A 609-nucleotide genomic window follows, 5' to 3' on the forward strand; every position below is an offset into this window, starting at 1 on the left:
CTTTTCAACTACCTTTGAAATTAGATTTTCATGTAAATATTTCTTCCTTCTCACTAAATGCACTGGGAAAGTATATGAACTAGTCAAGTAACTCCCTTAAACTTAAAGACATGTATGCACCTAGGTATTTGATCCATCTTTTCCATAGTGGGGAGGTGAGGGGCAGTTAAGTTAGCCTTAACGCAGTTATCTGAAAGCTGTAATAATTGTTGAAGCTTTCTGAGTGTACACATGGTACTCCGTAAATTTATCACAAGTCCTGGAGGAATACTGCAATTGTACAACAATGCTGGAAACACCTAGCAGGTGGGTAGGATAATCTTTCAAACTATGAAGCTGTTCCTGGGTGGCGGTAACTGGTTACCAGCTCAAAGGTAAAATCTTGTGTTTTCTTAATGAATTTCAGCATTTGTTCTAAAATGATTCAAGATGGCAAGAGACTGCGGGGAAGGTAAAAGTGTATGCTTTCCCCTTAAAAAATGAAAATCTAAACCCAAGATAATTACTTTTTAAAAGCCTATTCTTTTGTCTAGTATTATAACTTTAGCTTTGCCTCTCTAAAGGGAAAGGCAATAATTGCTTGGTGAATGTTGTTACTGAACTCAAAGG

Source organism: Alligator mississippiensis, chromosome 3 (assembly GCF_030867095.1).
Source record: "Alligator mississippiensis isolate rAllMis1 chromosome 3, rAllMis1, whole genome shotgun sequence".
NCBI lineage: Eukaryota > Metazoa > Chordata > Crocodylia > Alligatoridae > Alligator > Alligator mississippiensis.